The sequence below is a fragment of the Lathyrus oleraceus genome, chromosome 1 (genome assembly GCF_024323335.1).
Source record: "Lathyrus oleraceus cultivar Zhongwan6 chromosome 1, CAAS_Psat_ZW6_1.0, whole genome shotgun sequence".
In the NCBI taxonomy this organism is placed as follows: domain Eukaryota; kingdom Viridiplantae; phylum Streptophyta; class Magnoliopsida; order Fabales; family Fabaceae; genus Lathyrus; species Lathyrus oleraceus.
The window spans coordinates 300,446,614-300,471,680 of record NC_066579.1 but is presented as its reverse complement, the minus strand read 5'-3'; positions in this window follow the sequence as shown (position 1 = coordinate 300,471,680).

Genomic DNA, 25,067 nt, shown 5'->3' with positions numbered 1-25,067 from the left:
TTGTGCCGACTTCTCACTCTGGTTCCTGTGTCAGGCAGGATAGCTGATCAGCGACCACACCGGTATTCTACAAGACTCAATCAGTGCAGAAGCATGGATCAGGTTCAGAATGAATTGGCTGAGATGAGGGCGAACATGGCCCAATTCATGACGATGATGCAAGGGGTTGCTCAAGGTCAGGAGGAGCTCCGTGCTTTAGTTCAGAGACAGGAGACGGTTATTCAGGCGTCTAACCGTGGTTCACCTGCTGGTATTCCTGTGCTCGAGACTGTTAATGTTGCTGCGGCCCCCGTTCATGACTATGCTATGGGAGAGGAACTCAGAGGTATCAGGATTAACGATTAACCTCTTGCTGCAGAGGTAAATGCTAGAGCTACCAGGGCTCCGGTGCGTCATCCAGCTCCTCTTGTCGACAGACAAGAGGACATGTTCACGATGCTGAGTGAGGATGATGGTGATGTGGTCAGAATGGAGGATAGGGATCGTAAAGTCGATGCCCTGGTGTAGCACCTCAAATTTGCACCTATCATTGTACATACCCTTTCATATTAGGTCATAGCATATCATGATCCATTGCATAGCATTGCATTGTCCCCAGTTGCCTCAAGAGCAAGCAAGCAAGAATTAGGTCAAACTGATCAGGAGATCAGTCAACCAAGCAAGCAAGGGTGTTTCTCAAGGAGCAAAGGCCCTAGGGTTTGTCCAACAAGTTCACATGACTTGGAGGTCCATTTGAAGTGTTCAAGTCAAGGTTTGGATGTTCAGAAGCCATCAGTGCATGCACAGTCAGGCAAAAACCCTAGACAGTCAACAGTCAGTCAAAGCAATGGATGGTGGCCATTCTTGCAGAATTTGGGCACCATGATCAATAATCAAGAGTCCATTCAACTTGGGACATCATTTGAAGTCAAGGTCTCAAGGAATTAGGGTTTGGAATTCATCAGAAGTGCTTCAGTCAGTCCTAAACCCTAGAAAAGTCAAAGTTGGTCAACTGTGGTTGATTTTATGGTTTTGATGGATGGAAATGGTTTGAGAGAGTTTATTCATGTCCTAATAGGCCTCATGTGTCATGGCAATCAACATCATGGAAGAATTTGAAGCCAATCAGAAAATTTCCAAAAATAGAAACTGGACCTGTAATTTCAACTGCCAAAAATGGAAACTTCTTGATCATCAACTTACATCATGATACAAGCTCCAAATGAATTTTTGCCCAACATGAAAGTTGAAGATCGTGTTCTCCCATTTTCAAAAAGTCCAAGAACTCTCAAATCCCATGTATGGTTGGCAAGATATGATCAAATCATTTTCACAAAATCTTGAACTTCAAATGAGCATACCTCTCAAACCATAAGGCCAAATTTGGTGGGGTTTTTTCCTACAAACCACATTTTTCATCCTCTTTCCAAAAATATAAATTTCACCCTCCAAAACCTTGCCAATCAAAATGGCATTTTTTGACCTATTCCATTAAAAATCAAAGTTTGACCAAACTTTGACTTTTTGATTCATTGATTTTTTACACAATTGGCCAATTGGGATTCACTTTATATGGTATTTGAAACTTGCTCCAAGCATAATTTCATGTCCATTTCATCATTATGTCACAATTTTGGCCAAAGGTATAAACTTGGTGCAATTTTGCAAATGGCATCTTTAAAACAAAACAAGTTAACAATTCATTGTGCAGACCAAAAACAGGTGAACTAATTGTCATTTGCAGCTGGCCAAGGCCCAATTTCGTGGCATACCATACCCCTCTCTTTCCACTCATGCCAACATTAGCAATTTGCAAATTGGTTTCTTTAAGCTAAGCAAGTTTAGCATTTGTTTAGAGGACTCTAAACAGACTATATAAGGTTGTTTTTCTGTCCATTCCAACCCTAGACAAGCCTCCATTCACGCAGAAAAACTCATTCTCTCTCAATTCCATGTTCTTGCATTTTTCGAAAATCTTCCAAAATTCCCAAAGAATCAAGAGCTGGATTGGTTGTTTCATCAACTGAACAACATTGTGAGTCTATTTCAACCACTGTTTCACATCTGTAAAGCTCTATTTCCCAGCTGCTACTTCAACACTCAACCATGGCAGTTAGAGCATTGAAGAATTCCAAGCAAGATTGAGCCATACAACCTCAAGGATCTTTCATTCTAAACCACGAGGAAGACTTGTTTAAGCTTGCATCACTCCAGACAGTACTGTTTCATTGAGTTATTCAAAACAGGTGAGTTTTCGACTTCATTATTTTTTCAAATCTTGCTACACAACATGTAGGTCTTACTTAGTAGGTGGATTTAAGGTTTGAATCATGTCAAATGGTTGATTATACTGTGAGATATATGGATTTCCATTTTTGTGCTCAAGTATGTTTTCAGTCGATTAGCTTTATTGATGATGATTACATGAAAATTATGTGTGGAATATGCATGCTGGATGAATGCTGATGAGATTGCAATGCTTACTTTTTATTTTTGGACATTTTGAATTTTCGAGTTCATGAATGATGAAGCTGAATGTTGTTCTGTTTTGAAAACCCTAAACTCATTTCCAGAAATTCCTGATTGTGTTGATTTGCTGTTTATGATGTGGTTACATGAAGAATGTTGTCATTGCCATGCTGCATGCTTGATTCAATTCAAAAGTTGTTGTTTAATGATGAATGATGATGAACACATGCTGCTGTTATTTTAAAACCCTAGTTTGTTTCCAAAATCATGTTTACTGTTATTACTTGTGATTGCATGAACATACTGTCATTGCCATGCTGTTGACCCTGCTGTTTAAATTGATGATGAACCATGAAGATGAGCATGCCCTGTTCATGAACCCTAGAAGAGCCCAGAAAATTCGCATGAACATGTTTGGTTTATGGCTGTTTAGTGGTTGCATGGACATACTGTGATTGCGTGCCATGATGCTTGTATTTCGATTAATGATGATTTTGCTTGAATGATGAATACTTGATGTTGTTGCAAGAAACCCTAATATTGTGTTGCCCAGAAATTCATAAGGTTCGATTGGCTGCTGTTGGTTGTTTCCCTTGCATGCTACTGTTGGATTGGAACTGACCAATCACAACATTCCATCGCCTGGCCATAAAACGCATAGTTTAATTAAGTGGGGCGCAGAATTACCACTATGCCACTGTTGACTATTGCTTTGACCATTCATCATGTTATGTGATCATGTCTTGTTACAATTATTCACTTATCTTCCACAATTCATATTTCACTCAAATTAAATCCAAAAATCATGAGGTTTTTTTCCATAATGTTCATGAATGTGTCTAGTATTTGATTGTGAATTTTAATTAATTTTCCATTGGCTGGATTTTAATTGATAATTGGTTTCTTGACATGTATGCAAAATTGATACATCTTACCATTTCAATTGTGAAATACTCATGTTGCATCCTTTGACCTTGAAATTTTTTGTGGAGAAACTAGACTCATTTACCTTTGTTTTGGTATAAAGTTTGTGGATTTCCCATTTGTGGTTTGCTGGATATGATTTTTTGAAGTTGGAGGTTACATTTGGTGTCATACCATGATCATGCATTTTCCCTAATTTTGTTTACATGCTTCCTTGCATCCAAATGACCCCAAATTTTGCATGAATCATCTATCACATGTCTAGTTTATGTATGAATTTTCTTAGAATTAATTGTGCTGTTTTCCATTTGATTGTGAATTTTCTTCCCTGCCTAGTCCATGATTGACTTTTTGTGCTACATGTTGCCAAATCATTTGGGAAATTCTCATACCATATTGTATGATCATGAAATTTCATATGTGATAACTAGACATCTCAAGCTTTGCATTGGTGTTAATCTCATTCATTTCTCATCTGTTTTCAATTTGATATGATTTTTTGAAGTTGACCCATGCTTGTTGACTTTCATTATGCATGCTTGAACTTGGTTTGACTTCATGATTTTATTTGACTGCCTTCCTCTCATCCAAATGCCATGAAATTTTACATGTCTTCCATGTTAGATGTTAGGATTGAGTGTGATTTATCTGATGATTTTTGAAATTGTTTGAGTTGACTTTTGATGCAAGTCATTCTGTTGACTTTTGTATGCTTTCCTTTGCCTTACTTTGACTTCAAATGTTCATGAAATGATAATAATGCATGATTTGAATGTGGGCCCAATTGTGATAGCTTCTCAAATGTTTGACTTTGGTTTTGGTTGACTTTTCCTTGCTGTGTTGACTTTTTCTTTCACCCTTGACCCTAGGCTAGCCCTAGTGGTCTTTTGTGCTTACTATTGAGTTCCTGTTTCAGGTTAAGCACCATTGCCATTGAGATCATACAAATGTGATTGGATTTGTTTACATATGAACTAACCCTTGTTTTGTAGATGGTTTGACTCATGTGTTTGAGTCTTGCTTTGCCCAGTTGACCTTCTGTGGTTGACTGTTTATCCATTCCTTTTGCTTTTAACTATTTAATTGCATACTGATTTGTTTGGTTTTTTCTCAGGTACCCTTTAGTTTCTTTAGTTGCTTACTTTGCTTTTTAGCAATTGCTTTGAGGTATAAACCTTTCTTCTTCATGTAGTCTGGAGACCCGGTCTGTTATTTGACCGGGCAAACTGTCTGAAAGTCCTCCTTAAGAGGCAATGCTTGTGTGTGTTTAAAATTGTCCCAAGCAGGAAAAGTCCTTCAAGTAAGGCAATTGGTGGAAGGTAGGGATAAGCAATCTATCCCCCACTATTCAGTGTGTCCTCTCTTTGCTCCCATCACATGGTTGAAGCATCGAGATAAAAACCCAAGATCAATCGAGTCAATAATGGGGAGAGAGTTCCATCCTTCTGAACTCCCCCACTTTCTATTATTTGATGCTCTCCCTGATTAGGGATAGAAGCAATGAGGCACACCCCTCATCTCCTATTCATCTGCTTCACCTTAGCCTCTCAATGGCAAGGTTAAGAGCAATACTTACCCCATTCCAGAGGTTTGTTTGTTGAGGTTGATATGACCCCTCAACTAAAACCTAACCCTTGTGTGAGCCTCTTGTGTGTATATAGAGTGTGCTACTTGTGCTTGTGTTTGTTTGCTTTCGCCCTCGTTGCGATCCTTGCTTTCGCCCTCGTTGTGATCCTTTCTCTCGCCCTCGTTGCGATCGAGACTAATCCTTTCTCTTGCCACTAGTTGCAATCGAGACGCGATGTCTTGCCGAGTTTGACTAACAACTAACAACTAATCCTTGTTTGCTTTCGCCCTCGTTGCGATCTTTTCTCTCGCCCTCGTTGCGATTGAGACCTCCCCTTTCTCTTGCCCTAGTTGCAATCGAGACCCTTGCTTCCTGTGCAAGTCTTGTCTAGGATAGGTTGGCCCTTGTGCCATTTAGCTAGAAACCTTAACTTAGGGTTGACTTTTGCATGACAACATCTAGGCTCGAGTCGTAGTCTCCCTAGAGTTGTGTCTCCCTCTGTTATCTGGTTAGGCTAGATCCTTGTCCCTGCGTAGGGGAACTACATCGCCCTGATCTTCATACCAGATGAAGTATGTAGGCAGGAGATTGAGCTGATCTCTCCGGGCGCCCTTTTTTCTTTTTGTGTGTGTTTGGCAACTATTAGGCTCGAGCTCTAGTCTCCCTTTTAGTTTGTTTGTTCGCCCTTTTTCTTTTACAACCCTTTTTGTCTCAACCACCCTTGTGTGTGTTCTGGTTGGAGTCCGACATAAGTCCAGCGATTGGCAGTTGGTTTCCAGTGTGTGTGTTTAGGTTCGGATGCTGATGTAAGTCCAGTGATTGGCAGTCGGGCTCCACGTTTGCCTGTGTCTTGTTTGTTTGTGTGCGTGTCAGCCGAGCTACGAGTGCTCTGATTCTTCTCTCGTCCGAGAAGATACGTATGCATAAGGTGCGATACCTTAGCGAGCATGTGTCGTTTCCCCAGTCCGAACTACTTCGACTCTGATGTCTATGCCTGATAGACTAAGTAGGCCCAGGATACGATATCCTGCCGAGTCAGTTTCAGTCAGTCTCTTTCGCTTCTTTCAGCCAGTGTGTGTGTGTGCGAGCAGTGTTTTAGCAACCAATTTTCCTTCCTTTTGTGCGTGGATCCCGTAGAGTACTACGGATGCGTAGGGTGCCTAACACCTTCCCTTCGCATAACCGACTCCCGAACCCATCCTCTTTGGTCGCGAGACCATGTTCTTTCCCAGGTTTACTCTGAGCGTTTCCTTTCCCTCTTTTGGGATAAATAACGCACGGTGGCGGCTCTGTTGTTTCTTTCTTTTCCCGCCGGTTTTTCGCGCGATGCGTCAGCTGGCGACTCTGCTGGGGATTAGAGAAGTTGACCTATGCTGGTCCATCTTCCCTGAGCGAGTCTCTCCTAGCGCTCTCTAGGATTAGGGTTTTGGTTGCTTCCTGCTTGTTGTATTTTATTGCATTCATTGTATATATGTACATTTATTGTTTGCATTGATTGTGTGCATTGATGTTTGCATTTCATATTCATTATTCATTACTGGCTGGCTGTCTGTTTTCTCTGTGTGGGGGGGAGTCAGTTGAGGTAAAAGGTCCAATACCCAGACCATGAGTGAAAATCTAGGATGATTAGGAATAGAGTGATTCATGGGAAGCGGGTGGTATGGCGCCACTTAGCGGAACATTGATATCACGAGCAGTTCAGACCCTGGTGGGATACTGTCGTTACATACTTCGGGTGTGTATATGATAGTATTTCTGCGAAAGGTTATTTATGCTGCGTTTCTCTCAGCTTTACCCTGGCCTAGACTACACCCGTGAGTGGGGAAGGGTTATTCATTACAGGTACCGTTGGTGACTTTGGTTCTGATGGTGACTTTGTGTTCAGACAGTGTTCAGTTAACCTTAAGTTGGATTTATGTTCCGATTTTGACTGAAGCTTCGATCTAGTCAGAATTTGCACAATCAGCCAGTCCGGTCTGCATCATGTGCATCATAGCATATTTATTTTTCAAAAGAAACGCATTGAAAAAAAAAATCAAAAAAAAAAAATAGAAAAGAAAGAAGAAAAAAAACTAATCTCTGCATGCATATCATTTCTCAGGTACATTCCCGAGCTTGACTACTGATAGAGATGGCAACAGTCTCAGAGCCGAAGCGGAAGACCTGTTCCTACAGTTTCCATCGTGAGCCGTTGACTCCACTAGTTGAGTTGGGTAGCCTCGTGACAGACGACCGATTGAAGAGTTTTGTTGGGCGGTATGGAGATATCCTAACGGTATTGAAGACAGTAGTGGACCCAGTACCTCTACAGACGCTTCTTCAGTTTTATGATCCAGAGCTCAGATGCTTCACTTTCCAAGACTACCAGCTTGCACCTACTCTCGAAGAGTATTCTATCCTGTTGAGTATCCCAGTACAGCATCAGACTCCCTTCTTGGACGTCCCAAAGGAGGTTGATTTCAGATTGATCGCCAGAGCTCTCCGTTTGAGTGTTGAGGAGGTTGGTGAGAATTGGAAGCCCTGTGGGGAGGTTGTAGGTCTGCCGTTGAAGTTTCTGTTGAGAGTAGCCAGAGCTGAAGCAGATAAGGGGAATTGGGAAGTTTTTCACGCACAGCTAGCCGCCATGATCCATGGGATCATCCTATTTCCCAGTATGCCGAATTTCATTGACCATGCTGCCATCAGCATCTTTATCAGAGGGAATCCAGTTCCAACTCTCTTAGCAGATACTTACTATGCCATCCACAGTAGGCATGGTAAGGGTGGAGCCATCAGGTGCTGCCTGCCTCTTCTGTTCAAATGGTTCATGTCGCTTCTGCCAGCCAGTGGACCATTTGTAGATACCCAGAGCACTCTGAAGTGGACTCAGAGGGTCATGTCGCTCACTTCCTACGACATCAGGTGGCAGTCGTACCGGATGGACGTGAAGGATGTTATCATGAGATGTGGTGAATTCCCGAACGTGCCACTTGTGGGGACCAAGGGTTGCATCAACTACAACCCAGTTCTCTCCCTTCGCCAGTTAGGGTTTGTTATGAGTAGAGGACCGCTCGAAGCTGAGATAGCTGAGAGTGTGTATTTTGAGAAGAAGGATGACCCTGCCAGATTGGAGCAGATAGGGAAAGCCTGGAGGTCCGTGGGAGTGAAGGATGGATCCATCTTGGGGAAGAAGTTTGCCATTGCAATGCCCGATTACACCGACTGGGTAAAGAAGAGAGTGGAAACTTTGCTGCTACCCTACGATAGGATGGAGCCATTGCAAGAGCAACCGCCTTTGGTACTTGCTGATAGTGTGCCTGCTGAACACTATAAGCAAGCCCTGATGGAGAGTCGTCGTCTGAGAGAGAAGGAGCAAGACACTCAGATGGAGTTATACAAAGCTCAGGCTGACAAGCTGCACTTGGCCCATCAACTCAGGGAAGTGCAAGGAGAGGATGCCAGTAGAGCAAGGGGGAAGAAGAGATCATATGAGGAGATGGAATCCCTGATGGATGCAGAACATAGAGAATGTCTGAGGTTGCAGAGAGCAGAAGTCAACTATCAGAAGAAAATCAGAGACTTGGAGAGGCAACTCAAAGACAAAGACAATCAGTTGAAGAAAGAGATGAAGTTGAGACAGAAGTCCGAGGAATATCTTGGAGGAGAAGTTTTGGAGCTGAGGAGACAGTTGAAAGAGGAGATCACTCCGCTACCAGATTGTTCAGAATGCTCACTGTTGATAGACCAGTGTCATTACCTGAAGACCCTCATTCCGGAGGACCGGCCGTCCTAGATTATCTTTGATTGTATTTTGTTGAGAATCACCTCCAGACCTGTTGGATGGGATTCATTTGTGTGTAATCCATCTCTTGGATCTTTTTGTTGAGAATCACCTCCAGGCTTGTTGGATGGGATTCTTTTTCTTTGTACTCTGTTTTCGAATATTCAGTTGTATGACTTCTTTACCCTTATTCATATATAAGGATGTCAGCATTTCCTTGTTGCTCTCTATTTCCCTGTATTTGTTGTTCTCTTGTTGCTGCAGGTTGCCACCTTTTGAGGATAGGTCAGGCTCTTTGAATGCCTGAGAAATGAGCATATCATGTGCATCATGCATATCATTAAACATCATACTCATATCATTTGCATAACAGGTGTTCTTGTGCTGTCTTCTCACTCCGGTTCCTTTGAGACAGGACAGCTGATCAAAGACCACACCGGTATTCAACCAGATTCAATCATCAGAAGATTATGGATCAGGTCCAGGCAGAATTGGCCGAGATGAGGGCAAACATGACCCAGTTCATGTCAACGATGCAAGGAGTTGTTCAGGGGCAAGAGGAGCTGCGTGCCTTAGCCCAGAGACTGGAAGCCATGACTCCACCAGTCCACCATGCTTCATCAGTGGGTGTACCCGTTCATGAGAATGTTGTTGTCACTACTCTCGTCAGTGATTATGCCGTGGGTGATGATTTGAAGGGGATCAGAATCAGTGAACAGCCTCTTGCTGCAGAGACTGTTAATGTCAGAGCAACCCGCGCTCCGGTTCGCCATCCTGGCTCTTCAAGTTCTCCCGGTTCTAAGAAACTATACTCTGGGGCACCCAGAAGGGGGGAAAATGAAACAAATGATGTGCACCGTCGAAGGAGTGCAAACAGAGGACAACATCGTCATGCTGCTGTGACTATTCCAGCCACTAAAACTCAACAACAGCCGAGAAGACCAACTCAGCATCATCAGCGTCCACAACATCATCCTCAGCAGCAGGCTTACCAGCCTCCCATTGACAATCAAGCTGGTACAAGCAATGAGAGGAAGAAGATCATTTTTGATCCAATCCCCATGTCCTACGCCGAATTGTATCCCACTCTGTTAGAGCGGAACTTGATCACTCCCAGAGACCCGCCGCCCATGCCTGTCAACCCTCGGTGGTGGTATAGGCCTGAACAGCATTGTGTGTATCATTCGGGTGCTCCTGGTCATGATGTGGACAGCTGCTTTCAGCTGAAAATGAAGGTTCAGGACCTTGTGAGGTCAGGTATTCTGATTTTGGAGGACTTAGGTCCCAATGCTAATCAAGCCTGAAGATAACAAGTCCTGGGCTGGCGCCGACTTTTCTTCAGAAGGGTTGCAGAAGCTGCTGATGCAAGAAATACTGACAGTTGTCGTCCCCGATAGGATCTATCACAATTGGGTCACTGTGGGCTTTCCTACAGTTGTTCATAAGTCTTTGTAATAATCACTTTGTTTAAAAACCCTTCTCCCATGCCAAAAGGAGAAGTGATGGCATTGTTGGCAACATTTTGTGCAATGATATTTTCATTCAAATAAATTCATGATTAAACATTTGTTTTTCCATTTGTTTTCCCTTTTCGCTTTTTGCATGAAATTGGTGATCACAAAAAACCTTTAAAAACAAGAATGAAAGCAATCTTTTCATCTGCATAATGATTGTCTTGTTTGATTTTCAAAGAGCTTTTCATATCAAAATCTTTATGCAGGTTGTTTCTCAAACCCATTGAACATAATGATCGGACGTCATCTCCCAATTTTGAACTCCCTGTATTCGAAGCGGACGAAGATGATGTTGAAGGGATTCCTGACGAGATTTCCCGACTTCTTGAGCAAGAAAAGAAGATCACTCAGCTGCATCTCGAGAATCAGCAGAACAGCCAACTGGGGCATTTATCAAAAAAAAAAAAAAAAAAAAAAAAAAAAAAAAAAAAAAACAAAAGAAAGAGGAGGGTGCAAAACCAAATCAAAAGAAATCCAAATCAAAAGAAAAAGAAAGAAAGAAAGAAACAAGAAAATAGCACCCTCAAAGTCCCAAGTTGGCTGATGCTGAATTCGATCGAAAGGAAGAGATCAACTGCCATGTGTCATGGTCAGTCATATCAGCAGAGAGTGAAAAAGCATTCAACAAGAAGGTCAAGCCTCGTGTGTTCCGAGGAACCTTGTGCTCAAGAAAGTCTTGTCTTTCATACCCGATTCCATGGGCAAGTGAATCCCCAAGCTATGAAAGTCCATATGTTTTCAAAAGAGCCTCTTCAGGCAGTGCTTTGACACTTACAGCAATGGATGAAGAAGTTCACTCGTCCTGTGAATTCTGATGCAGTCAAGAAATACTTCGCCTAAAAAAAAAAAAAGCAGAATAGCTCGCTAAGTCGAACACCCCAAAGGGCGACTTAGGCAAAAAAGGAGCGTCTCGGTGGATTGAAAACCCGAAAGGGCGATCCAGGCAAAAGTTAGAGACATTGAGAAAAGAATTCGCATCCTGCTAAATTGAGCACCTCACACTGGGGCAATCTAGGCAAAAATTAGGGATTTGGCAAGTAACTGCATCTTGACAAGACTGTGCTCTATATCTGTCATCCGTCAGGGATTCTTGATTCGTTGTCGACTGAAGCTCTGAATACATCGAAAATTCAGAATGGTAAAGGAAAGGTCATTATGTTCAATGTAGCCCTCTCCAATATATATCACCGGTTTCAAACTTGTACAGATCTATGGAGTCTCGCCCTTTGCAGACTACCATTCCATCACATTAATTTGAGCTTTTCATCCAATTATTTGCATTCTTATTTGTTTCAACTCAGCAAATGTTTTGCATGTTTTAATTGATAAAGTATCATTGTTTTCAAAATAAACAAATTTTTCAAAAAATTGTTCTTAAACAAAGTGAACATTCCCGATGACGGAAGGATACTTAGGAGACCCACAGTGCTCTCCCGAGGGTGGTATGATTATCAATAGGTAAGACAATTGTTCGTATCTCGAGCATGACTGTATCTTTGTCCTGCAGAACCTCGTATGGTCTCTCCTCAGTGAAGTTGCCCGATGCAGTGTCGTTTGAAGTTGTTCATCTTCATGTTCCCGGCAGTACAGATTCTTCCTCCAGATCCCTGTTAGTTCTATTGTGGGGCATCCCCTGATAGAGTGCTGTTTGAGCCCTGTCGTGGGGCATCCCCAGCAAGTTTGCTGTTTCGGGCATTATTGCGGGGCAGCTCCCCTAGCAGAGTGTTTACTGAAGACTTCAACTTTCGCCTATCCAGCAGAGTAGTCTTCCTCTCTCCCCCAGCATGGGTGCTTTTCTTGGAAGATTCAGTATTCGGTGAATTGACATCCCAGTACTCCATCATGTCCTCTGATAGATCCCCAAGCGGAGTTGTTGGCATGATGAGCTTTCTCAATGCCTATCTATCCTCATCAGAGATCTAGTTGCTCCTTGGTATCTCTGATTTCCAGCACGAGTTGTTGTGGCGCGTCCGCCAGTATGTTGAACTCTGTTCTCCGGTTGTGACCGACGATCCCTCCGGAAGCCTCCGGTGGCCTTCCTCCCCTGCAGGATAAGTGTTCCCTGATATCCCAGTCCCCAGTGGATTTTCTTTGCTCTCTAGTGGCTTTGGTTTTCTCTCCGGACGGTTGATTCCCGGACCTGCGTGTTGAGCATGTCTGTTTGTCAGCATTCATCATACATTTTAGGTAGACTGCATACATGCATAATCATAGCATTTGGATACTCATGTTGCAGCTGTTGCCAGGTATCTGTTTATTGTTACCTCCTGCTATTTGGTAATACAAATCTCTCCAGTAGATTTTCCTCAAGCAAATATGGGTGTGTCCGATCTCTCCATGTAGAGTCTACCCCTTAAGCAGAAAGTGTCTACCCTTTCCTGCCATTTCCCCACTGAGATACATCCTCGTGGATGACGGTTGTTTCCGTTCCCTCCCTACACAGGGTGGGTTTTCCCTATTGAGTTCTTTCCTCATTGGGATGAGTCTTGTTTCAGTCTGCCTTTTTGGATCAATCCTAAAATTGGCTTTCTGTTGTCTCCTGTGCTTCCCTGGGGCATAAATGAATAGTTGCTCACTAACCGGCACTCATTCATCTTATCCTCAGCAGAATTTGTGGCCTCTACCTACTAACCGGTAGCTGTAAGTCCTTTCTTTACGGTCTTCTACCCACTACCCGGTAGTTGTAAATCCTTTTTTCTCACTCTGTCTCTCAGCAGATCGTTTGGTGGCTTCTACCTACAAACCGGTAGTTGTAAGTCCTATCTTGGTGGTTTTCTACCCACTAGCTGGTAGTTGTAAAATCCCACATTCCGCCCCTTGTTGGATTTAACCCTGTGTGCTCATCCCGATGATGACTGGTTACTTTTCCGTGGTTTTCTGCCTACAAACCGGTAGATGTAATCCCCTCTTTGTGGTATTAATGGTCTTGTCCCCTTTGGATACTTGCCTTGATCAAGCAGTATTGTCCCCATTGGGTCTTCACCTTCCTTTTGGATATTTGCTCCGAGTTAGCAACTTTATCCTCTGTTTGATTGGTCATCTTTTGCATACCTATTCTGGTACTCAGATGCCTTTGTTTTCGGTCGATTATTCATTTAACAACCTACAAACCGGTTATGGATAATCTTCCATGCGAGGTTATTATCTACGTTTTGACGGCTATAGATAATATATCTCATGCACTCTTTGGTCAATCTTTCGATTGTTATCACCAGCAGAGTAAGATTCGTATTCCTTGTGGAATCGAATGTCCATCCTTTAACAAGTTTGCCTTCGCTCTCTTCAGGATGATGTCGGTCGATTATTCATTTAACAACCTACAACCCGGTTATGGATAATCTTCCATGCGAGGTTATTATCTACGTTCTGACGGCTATAGATAATATATCTCATGCACTCTCTGGTCAGTCCTTCGATTGTTATCCCCAGCTGAGTAAGATTCGTATTCCTTGTGGAATCGAATGTCCATCCTTTAACAAGACTGCTTTTCTAGCCCTCTTCAGGATGTTGAGTGTTTTGGAAAACAAACCAATTCACGCTTTGGTCGGCCACCCTTTTCATACCTACAACCCGGTATCCTTGGTGTTCCTTCCTGTTTGCTCGCCGTCGTGACCTTGATCCCCGGTGAGAACCCTAGCAAGTGTTCAGTTTTGCTCTGTCATCTTGTGGATGTCAGTATCCCGTCAGCACCCGCGTGTGTTGTTTCTTTGGTGTCGGTAAACGCCATTTTTCGGTGATTTCCAATCATGCGTAAGTGTCTGGTCTTCTTTGGTGTCGGTAAACGCCATTTTTCGGTGATTTCCAGTCATGCGTAAGTGTCTGGTCTTCTTTGGTGTCGGTAAACGCCATTCTTCGGTGATTTCCAGTCATGCGTAAGTGTCTGGTCTTCTTTGGTGTCGGTAAACGCCATTTTTCGGTGATTTCCAGTCGTGCGTAAGTGTCTGGTCTTCTTTTGATGTCGGTAAACATCATCTTTTGATGTTCATAACGTCGCCCTCCCTTCCCTAGTGAAGATTCCTCCTCTCCGTTGGTGTCGATAAACGTGAGTCTCCCTTTCGTCCTATGACGTCTGGTTGAAGTTTTCCTCCTCTCCGTTGGTGTCGATAAACGTGAGTCTCCCTTTCGTCCTCGTACGTCTGGTTGTATTTCCTCCTCTCCGTTGGTGTCGATAAACGTGAGTCTCCCTTTCGTCCTATGACGTCTGGTTGAAGTTTTCCTCCTCTCCGTTGGTGTCGATAAACGTGAGTCTCCCTTTCGTCCTATGACGTCTGGTTGAAGTTTTCCTCCACTCCGTTGGTGTCGATAAACGTGAGTCTCCCTTTCATCCTCGTACGTCTGGTTGTATTTCCTCCTCTCCGTTGGTGTCGATAAACGTGAGTCTCCCTTTCGTCCTATGACGTCTGGTTGAAGTTTTCCTCCTCTCCGTTGGTGTCGATAAACGTGAGTCTCCCTTTCGTCCTATGACGTCTGGTTGAAGTTTTCCTCCTCTCCGTTGGTGTCGATAAACGTGAGTCTCCCTTTCGTCCTATGACGTCTGGTTGAAGTTTTCCTCCTCTCCGTTGGTGTCGATAAACGTGAGTCTCCCTTTCGTCCTCGTACGTCTGGTTGTATTTCCTCCTCTCCGTTGGTGTCGATAAACGTGAGTCTCCCTTTCGTCCTATGACGTCTGGTTGAAGTTTTCCTCCTCTCCGTTGGTGTCGATAAACGTGAGTCTCCCTTTCGTCCTCGTACGTCTGGTTGTATTTCCTCCTCTCCGTTGGTGTCGATAAACGTGAGTCTCCCTTTCGTCCTATGACGTCTGGTTGAAGTTTTCCTCCTCTCCGTTGGTGTCGATAAACGTGAGTCTCCCTTTCGTCCTCGTACGTCTGGTTGTATTTCCTCCTCTCCGTTGGTGTCGATAAACGTGAGTCTCCCTTTCGTCCTCGTACGTCTGGTTGAATTTCCTCCTCTCCGTTGGTGTCGATAAACGTGAGTCTCCCTTTCGTCCTCGTACGTCTGGTTGAATTTCCTCCTCTCCGTTGGTGTCGATAAACGTGAGTCTCCCTTTCGTCCTATGACGTCTGGTTGAAGTTTTCCTCCTCTCCGTTGGTGTCGATAAACGTGAGTCTCCCTTTCGTCCTCGTACGTCTGGTTGTATTTCCTCCTCTCCGTTGGTGTCGATAAACGTGAGTCTCCCTTTCGTCCTATGACGTCTGGTTGAAGTTTTCCTCCTCTCCGTTGGTGTCGATAAACGTGAGTCTCCCTTTCGTCCTCGTACGTCTGGTTGTATTTCCTCCTCTCCGTTGGTGTCGATAAACGTGAGTCTCCCTTTCGTCCTCGTACGTCTGGTTGAATTTCCTCCTCTCCGTTGGTGTCGATAAACGTGAGTCTCCCTTTCGTCCTCGTACGTCTGGTTGAATTTCCTCCTCTCCGTTGGTGTCGATAAACGTGAGTCTCCCTTTCGTCCTATGACGTCTGGTTGAAGTTTTCCTCCTCTCCGTTGGTGTCGATAAACGTGAGTCTCCCTTTCGTCCTCGTACGTCTGGTTGTATTTCCTCCTCTCCGTTGGTGTCGATAAACGTGAGTCTCCCTTTCGTCCTATGACGTCTGGTTGTATTTCCTCCTCTCCGTTGGTGTCGATAAACGTGAGTCTCCCTTTCGTCCTATGACGTCTGGTTGAAGTTTTCCTCCTCTCCGTTGGTGTCGATAAACGTGAGTCTCCCTTTCGTCCTCGTACGTCTGGTTGTATTTCCTCCTCCCCGTTGGTGTCGATAAACGTGAGTCTCCCTTTCGTCCTCGTACGTCTGGTTGTATTTTCTCCTCTCCGTTGGTGTCGATAAACGTGAGTCTCCCTTTCGTCCTCGTACGTCTGGTTGAATTTCCTCCTCTCCGTTGGTGTCGATAAACGTGAGTCTCCCTTTCGTCCTCGTACGTCTGGTTGTATTTTCTCCTCTCCGTTGGTGTCGATAAACGTGAGTCTCCCTTTCGTCCTCGTACGTCTGGTTGAATTTTCTCCTCTCCGTTGGTGTCGATAAACGTGAGTCTCCCTTTCGTCCTATGACGTCTGGTTGAAGTTTTCCTCCTCTCCGTTGGTGTCGATAAACGTGAGTCTCCCTTTCGTCCTCGTACGTCTGGTTGTATTTCCTCCTCTCCGTTGGTGTCGATAAACGTGAGTCTCCCTTTCGTCCTATGACGTCTGGTTGAAGTTTTCCTCCTCTCCGTTGGTGTCGATAAACGTGAGTCTCCCTTTCGTCCTCGTACGTCTGGTTGTATTTCCTCCTCTCCGTTGGTGTCGATAAACGTGAGTCTCCCTTTCGTCCTCGTACGTCTGGTTGAATTTCCTCCTCTCCGTTGGTGTCGATAAACGTGAGTCTCCCTTTCGTCCTCGTACGTCTGGTTGAATTTCCTCCTCTCCGTTGGTGTCGATAAACGTGAGTCTCCCTTTCGTCCTATGACGTCTGGTTGAAGTTTTCCTCCTCTCCGTTGGTGTCGATAAACGTGAGTCTCCCTTTCGTCCTCGTACGTCTGGTTGTATTTCCTCCTCTCCGTTGGTGTCGATAAACGTGAGTCTCCCTTTCGTCCTATGACGTCTGGTTGTATTTCCTCCTCTCCGTTGGTGTCGATAAACGTGAGTCTCCCTTTCGTCCTATGACGTCTGGTTGAAGTTTTCCTCCTCTCCGTTGGTGTCGATAAACGTGAGTCTCCCTTTCGTCCTCGTACGTCTGGTTGTATTTCCTCCTCCCCGTTGGTGTCGATAAACGTGAGTCTCCCTTTCGTCCTCGTACGTCTGGTTGTATTTTCTCCTCTCCGTTGGTGTCGATAAACGTGAGTCTCCCTTTCGTCCTCGTACGTCTGGTTGAATTTCCTCCTCTCTGTTGGTGTCGATAAACGTGAGTCTCCCTTTCGTCCTCGTACGTCTGGTTGTATTTTCTCCTCTCCGTTGGTGTCGATAAACGTGAGTCTCCCTTTCGTCCTCGTACGTCTGGTTGAATTTTCTCCTCTCCGTTGGTGTCGATAAACGTGAGTCTCCCTTTCGTCCTCGTACGTCTAATTGAATTTTCTCCTCTCCGTTGGTGTCGATAAACGTGAGTCTCCCTTTCGTCCTCGTACGTCTGGTTGAATTTTCTCCTCTCCGTTGGTGTCGATAAACGTGAGTCTCCCTTTCGTCCTCGTACGTCTGGTTGAATTTTCTCCTCTCCGTTGGTGTCGATAAACGTGAGTCTCCCTTTCGTCCTCGTACGTCTGGTTGAATTTCCTCCTCTCCGTTGGTGTCGATAAACGTGAGTCTCCCTTTCGTCCTATGACGTCTGGTTGAAGTTTTCCTCCTCTCCGTTGGTGTCGATAAACGTGAGTCTCCCTTTCGTCCTCGTACGTCTGGTTGTATTTCCTCCTCTCCGTTGGTGTCGATAAACGTGAGTCTCCCTTTCGTCCTATGACGTCTGGTTGAAGTTTTCCTCCTCTCCGTTGGTGTCGATAAACGTGAGTCTCCCTTTCGTCCTCGTACGTCTGGTTGTATTTCCTCCTCTCCGTTGGTGTCGATAAACGTGAGTCTCCCTTTCGTCCTCGTACGTCTGGTTGAATTTCTTCCTCTCCGTTGGTGTCGATAAACGTGAGTCTCCCTTTCGTCCTCGTACGTCTGGTTGAATTTCCTCCTCTCCGTTGGTGTCGATAAACGTGAGTCTCCCTTTCGTCCTATGACGTCTGGTTGAAGTTTTCCTCCTCTCCGTTGGTGTCGATAAACGTGAGTCTCCCTTTCGTCCTCGTACGTCTGGTTGTATTTCCTCCTCTCCGTTGGTGTCGATAAACGTGAGTCTCCCTTTCGTCCTATGACGTCTGGTTGAAGTTTTCCTCCTCTCCGTTGGTGTCGATAAACGTGAGTCTCCCTTTCGTCCTCGTACGTCTGGTTGTATTTCCTCCTCTCCGTTGGTGTCGATAAACGTGAGTCTCCCTTTCGTCCTCGTACGTCTGGTTGAATTTCCTCCTCTCCGTTGGTGTCGATAAACGTGAGTCTCCCTTTCGTCCTCGTACGTCTGGTTGAATTTCCTCCTCTCCGTTGGTGTCGATAAACGTGAGTCTCCCTTTCGTCCTATGACGTCTGGTTGAAGTTTTCCTCCTCTCCGTTGGTGTCGATAAACGTGAGTCTCCCTTTCGTCCTCGTACGTCTGGTTGTATTTCCTCCTCTCCGTTGGTGTCGATAAACGTGAGTCTCCCTTTCGTCCTATGACGTCTGGTTGTATTTCCTCCTCTCCGTTGGTGTCGATAAACGTGAGTCTCCCTTTCGTCCTATGACGTCTGGTTGAAGTTTTCCTCCTCTCCGTTGGTGTCGATAAACGTGAGTCTCCCTTTCGTCCTCGTACGTCTGGTTGTATTTCCTCCTCCCCGTTGGTGTCGATAAACGTGAGTCTCCCTTTCGTCCTCGTACGTCTGGTTGTATTTTCTCCTCTCCGTTGGTGTCGATAAACGTGAGTCTCCCTTTCGTCCTCGTACGTCTGGTTGAATTTCCTCCTCTCCGTTGGTGTCGATAAACGTGAGTCTCCCTTTCGTCCTCGTACGTCTGGTTGTATTTTCTCCTCTCCGTTGGTGTCGATAAACGTGAGTCTCCCTTTCGTCCTCGTACGTCTGGTTGAATTTTCTCCTCTCCGTTGGTGTCGATAAACGTGAGTCTCCCTTTCGTCCTCGTACGTCTAATTGAATTTTCTCCTCTCCGTTGGTGTCGATAAACGTGAGTCTCCCTTTCGTCCTCGTACGTCTGGTTGAATTTTCTCCTCTCCGTTGGTGTCGATAAACGTGAGTCTCCCTTTCGTCCTCGTACGTCTGGTTGAATTTTCTCCTCTCCGTTGGTGTCGATAAACGTGAGTCTCCCTTTCGTCCTCGTACGTCTGGTTGTATTTTCTCCTCTCCGTTGGTGTCGATAAACGTGAGTCCCCCTTTGAAAACAAAAAAACCAAAATAATAATTCCCCAGCAGTCGGTGCAAATTTCTACGAATCTTTAGTATTCAATCCCTGTTTACCCTGAAAGTCTGACAGCCGTTGCTCTCATCCATTCGGGTTCCCAGCTGATTGAATAGGGGCAGCTGTAGCACCTCAAATTTGCACCTATCATTGTACATACCCTTTCATATTAGGTCATAGCATATCATGATCCATTGCATAGCATTGCATTGTCCCCAGTTGCCTCAAGAGCAAGCAAGCAAGAATTAGGTCAAACTGATCAGGAGATCAGTCAACCAAGCAAGCAAGGGTGTTTCTCAAGGAGCAAAGGCCCTAGGGTTTGTCCAACAAGTTCACATGACTTGGAGGTCCATTTGAAGTGTTCAAGTCAAGGTTTGGATGTTCAGAAGCCATCAGTGCATGCACAGTCAAGCAAAAACCCTAGACAGTCAACAGTCAGTCAAAGCAATGGATGGTGGCCATTCTTGCAGAATTTGGGCACCATGATCAATAATCAAGAGTCCATTCAACTTGGGACATCATTTGAAGTCAAGGTCTCAAGGAATTAGGGTTTGGAATTCATCAGAAGTGCTTCAGTCAGTCCTAAACCCTAGAAAAGTCAAAGTTGGTCAACTGTGGTTGATTTTATGGTTTTGATGGATGGAAATGGTTTGAGAGAGTTTATTCATGTCCTAATAGGCCTCATGTGTCATGGCAATCAACATCATGGAAGAATTTGAAGCCAATCAGAAAATTTCCAAAAATAGAAACTGGACCTGTAATTTCAACTGCCAAAAATGGAAACTTCTTGATCATCAACTTACATCATGATACAAGCTCCAAATGAATTTTTGCCCAACATGAAAGTTGAAGATCGTGTTCTCCCATTTTCAAAAAGTCCAAGAACTCTCAAATCCCATGTATGGTTGGCAAGATATGATCAAATCATTTTCACAAAATCTTGAACTTCAAATGAGCATATCTCTCAAACCATAAGGCCAAATTTTGTGGGGTTTTTTCCTACAAACCACATTTTTCATCCTCTTTCCAAAAATATAAATTTCACCCTCCAAAACCTTGCCAATCAAAATGGAATTTTTTGACCTATTCCATTAAAAATCAAAGTTTGACCAAACTTTGACTTTTTGATTCATTGATTTTTTACACAATTGGCCAATTGGGATTCACTTTATATGGTATTTGAAACTTGCTCCAAGCATAATTTCATGTCCATTTCATCATTATGTCACAATTTTGGCCAAAGGTATAAACTTGGTGCAATTTTGCAAATGGCATCTTTAAACAAAACAAGTTAACAATTCATTGTGCAGACCAAAAACAGGTGAACTAATTGTCATTTGCAGCTGGCCAAGGCCCAATTTCGTGGCATACCATACCCCTCTCTTTCCACTCATGCCAACATTAGCAATTTGCAAATTGGTTTCTTTAAGCTAAGCAAGTTTAGCATTTGTTTAGAGGACTCTAAACAGACTATATAAGGTTGTTTTTCTGTCCATTCCAACCCTAGACAAGCCTCCATTCACGCAGAAAAACTCATTCTCTCTCAATTCCATGTTCTTGCATTTTTCGAAAATCTTCCAAAATTCCCAAAGAATCAAGAGCTGGATTGGTTGTTTCATCAACTGAACAACATTGTGAGTCTATTTCAACCACTGTTTCACATCTGTAAAGCTCTATTTCCCAGCTGCTACTTCAACACTCAACCATGGCAGTTAGAGCATTGAAGAATTCCAAGCAAGATTGAGCCATACAACCTCAAGGATCTTTCATTCTAAACCACGAGGAAGACTTGTTTAAGCTTGCATCACTCCAGACAGTACTGTTTCATTGAGTTATTCAAAACAGGTGAGTTTTCGACTTCATTATTTTTTCAAATCTTGCTACACAACATGTAGGTCTTACTTAGTAGGTGGATTTAAGGTTTGAATCATGTCAAATGGTTGATTATACTGTGAGATATATGGATTTCCATTTTTGTGCTCAAGTATGTTTTCAGTCGATTAGCTTTATTGATGATGATTACATGAAAATTATGTGTGGAATATGCATGCTGGATGAATGCTGATGAGATTGCAATGCTTACTTTTTATTTTTGGACATTTTGAATTTTCGAGTTCATGAATGATGAAGCTGAATGTTGTTCTGTTTTGAAAACCCTAAACTCATTTCCAGAAATTCCTGATTGTGTTGATTTGCTGTTTATGATGTGGTTACATGAAGAATGTTGTCATTGCCATGCTGCATGCTTGATTCAATTCAAAAGTTGTTGTTTAATGATGAATGATGATGAACACATGCTGCTGTTATTTTAAAACCCTAGTTTGTTTCCAAAATCATGTTTACTGTTATTACTTGTGATTGCATGAACATACTGTCATTGCCATGCTGTTGACCCTGCTGTTTAAATTGATGATGAACCATGAAGATGAGCATGCCCTGTTCATGAACCCTAGAAGAGCCCAGAAAATTCGCATGAACATGTTTGGTTTATGGCTATTTAGTGGTTGCATGGACATACTGTGATTGCGTGCCATGATGCTTGTATTTCGATTAATGATGATTTTGCTTGAATGATGAATACTTGATGTTGTTGCAAGAAACCCTAATATTGTGTTGCCCAGAAATTCATGAGGTTCGATTGGCTGCTGTTGGTTGTTTCCCTTGCATGCTACTGTTGGATTGGAACTGACCAATCACAACATTCCATCGCCTGGCCATAAAACGCATAGTTTAATTAAGTGGGGCGCAGAATTACCACTATGCCACTGTTGACTATTGCTTTGACCATTCATCATGTTATGTGATCATGTCTTGTTACAATTATTCACTTATCTTCCATAATTCATATTTCACTCAAATTAAATCCAAAAATCATGAGGTTTTTTTCCATAATGTTCATGAATGTGTCTAGTATTTGATTGTGAATTTTAATTAATTTTCCATTGGCTGGATTTTAATTGATAATTGGTTTCTTGACATGTATGCAAAATTGATACATCTTACCATTTCAATTGTGAAATACTCATGTTGCATCCTTTGACCTTGAAATTTTTTGTGGAGAAACTAGACTCATTTACCTTTGTTTTGGTATAAAGTTTGTGGATTTCCCATTTGTGGTTTGCTGGATATGATTTTTTGAAGTTGGAGGTTACATTTGGTGTCATACCATGATCATGCATTTTCCCTAATTTTGTTTACATGCTTCCTTGCATCCAAATGAACCCAAATTTTGCATGAATCATCTATCACATGTCTAGTTTATGTATGAATTTGCTTGGAATTAATTGTGCTGTTTTCCATTTGATTGTGAATTTTCTTCCCTGCCTAGTCCATGATTGACTTTTTGTGCTACATGTTGCCAAATCATTTGGGAAATTCTCATACCATATTGTATGATCATGAAATTTCATATGTGATAACTAGACATCTCAAGCTTTGCATTGGTGTTAATCTCATTCATTTCTCATCTGTTTTCAATTTGATATGATTTTTTGAAGTTGACCCATGCTTGTTGACTTTCATTATGCATGCTTGAACTTGGTTTGACTTCATGATTTTATTTGACTGCCTTCCTCTCATCCAAATGCCATGAAATTTTACATGTCTTCCATGTTAGATGTTAGGATTGAGTGTGATTTATCTGATGATTTTTGAAATTGTTTGAGTTGACTTTTGATGCAAGTCATTCTGTTGACTTTTGTATGCTTTCCTTTGCCTTACTTTGACTTCAAATGTTCATGAAATGATAATAATGCATGATTTGAATGTGGGCCCAATTGTGATAGCTTCTCAAATGTTTGACTTTGGTTTTGGTTGACTTTTCCTTGCTGTGTTGACTTTTTCTTTCACCCTTGACCCTAGGCTAGCCCTAGTGGTCTTTTGTGCTTACTATTGAGTTCCTGTTTCAGGTTAAGCACCATTGCCATTGAGATCATACAAATGTGATTGGATTTGTTTACATATGAACTAACCCTTGTTTTTTAGATGGTTTGACTCATGTGTTTGAGTCTTGCTTTGCCCAGTTGACCTTCTGTGGTTGACTGTTTATCCATTCCTATTGCTTTTAACTATTTAATTGCATACTGATTTGTTTGGTTTTTTCTCAGGTACCCTTTAGTTGCTTTAGTTGCTTACTTTGCTTTTTAGCAATTGCTTTGAGGTATAAACCTTTCTTCTTCATGTAGTCTGGAGACCCGGTCTGTTATTTGACCGGGCAAACTGTCTGAAAGTCCTCCTTAAGAGGCAATGCTTGTGTGTGTTTAAAATTGTCCCAAGCAGGAAAAGTCCTTCAAGTAAGGCAATTGGTGGAAGGTAGGGATGAGCAATCTATCCCCCACTATTCAGTGTGTCCTCTCTTTGCTCCCATCACATGGTTGAAGCATCGAGATAAAAACCCAAGATCAATCGAGTCAATAATGGGGAGAGAGTTCCATCCTTCTGAACTCCCCCACTTTCTATTATTTGATGCTCTCCCTGATTAGGGATAGAAGCAATGAGGCACACCCCTCATCTCCTATTCATCTGCTTCACCTTAGCCTCTCAATGGCAAGGTTAAGAGCAATACTTACCCCATTCCAGAGGTTTGTTTGTTGAGGTTGATATGACCCCTCAACTAAAACCTAACCCTTGTGTGAGCCTCTTGTGTGTATATAGAGTGTGCTACTTGTGCTTGTGTTTGTTTGCTTTCTCCCTCGTTGCGATCCTTGCTTTCGCCCTCGTTGTGATCCTTTCTCTCGCCCTCGTTGCGATCGAGACTAATCCTTTCTCTTGCCACTAGTTGCAATCGAGACGCGATGTCTTGCCGAGTTTGACTAACAACTAACAACTAATCCTTGTTTGCTTTCGCCCTCGTTGCGATTGAGACCTCCCCTTTCTCTTGCCCTAGTTGCAATCGAGACCCTTGCTTCCTGTGCAAGTCTTGTCTAGGATAGGTTGGCCCTTGTGCCATTTAGCTAGAAACCTTAACTTAGGGTTGACTTTTGCATGACAACATCTAGGCTCGAGTCGTAGTCTCCCTAGAGTTGTGTCTCCCTCTGTTATCTGGTTAGGCTAGATCCTTGTCCCTGCGTAGGGGAACTACATCGCCCTGATCTTCATACCAGATGAAGTATGTAGGCAGGAGATTGAGCTGATCTCTCCGGGCGCCCTTTTTTTTTTGTGTGTGTTTGGCAACTATTAGGCTCGAGCTCTAGTCTCCCTTTTAGTTTGTTTGTTCGCCCTTTTTCTTTTACAACCCTTTTTGTCTCAACCACCCTTGTGTGTGTTCTGGTTGGAGTCCGACATAAGTCCAGCGATTGGCAGTTGGTTTCCAGTGTGTGTGTTTAGGTTCGGATGCTGATGTAAGTCCAGTGATTGGCAGTCGGGCTCCACGTTTGCCTGTGTCTTGTTTGTTTGTGTGCGTGTCAGCCGAGCTACGAGTGCTCTGATTCTTCTCTCGTCCGAGAAGATACGTATGCATAAGGTGCGATACCTTAGCGAGCATGTGTCGTTTCCCCAGTCCGAACTACTTCGACTCTGATGTCTATGCCTGATAGACTAAGTAGGCCCAGGATACGATATCCTGCCGAGTCAGTTTCAGTCAGTCTCTTTCGCTTCTTTCAGCCAGTGTGTGTGTGTGCGAGCAGTGTTTTAGCAACCAATTTTCCTTCCTTTTGTGCGTGGATCCCGTAGAGTACTACGGATGCGTAGGGTGCCTAACACCTTCCCTTCGCATAACCGACTCCCGAACCCATCCTCTTTGGTCGCGAGACCATGTTCTTTCCCAGGTTTACTCTGAGCGTTTCCTTTCCCTCTTTTGGGATAAATAACGCACGGTGGCGGCTCTGTTGTTTCTTTCTTTTCCCGCCGGTTTTTCGCGCGATGCGACACCTGGCTGAGAAAATAAGAGCGATGGAATGCCAGAACTCTCTTGGGTTCGATGTC